This window comes from Limulus polyphemus, unplaced genomic scaffold (genome assembly GCF_000517525.1).
Source record: "Limulus polyphemus unplaced genomic scaffold, Limulus_polyphemus-2.1.2 Scaffold4210, whole genome shotgun sequence".
Classification (NCBI taxonomy): domain Eukaryota; kingdom Metazoa; phylum Arthropoda; class Merostomata; order Xiphosura; family Limulidae; genus Limulus; species Limulus polyphemus.
This window is the reverse complement of record NW_013669820.1, coordinates 2,487-2,833: the sequence shown is the minus strand read 5'-3', so window position 1 is coordinate 2,833 and position 347 is coordinate 2,487.

Sequence of the window (347 nt, the reverse complement as noted above, 5' to 3'; positions counted from 1 at the left end):
GTTTTGTTTGTAATTTGTATTGGTTAAATCTGAAACTTACTCTGTTTTGTTTGTAATTTGTATTGGTTAAATCTGAAACTTACTCTGTTTTGATTGTAATTTGTATTGGTTAAATCTGAAACTTACTCTGTTTTGTTTGTAATTTGTATTGGTTAAATCTGAAACTTACTCTGTTTTGTTTGTAATTTGTATTGGTTAAATCTGAAACTTACTCTGTTTTGTTTGTAATTTGTATTGGTTAAATCTGAAACTTATAATTTTTGTGGAACTTTCAATTGTTTTATTTATTGCTCAGCTATAAAAGTATTACCCATTTATCATTGGAGACGATTGGTGCGGTATTTTCC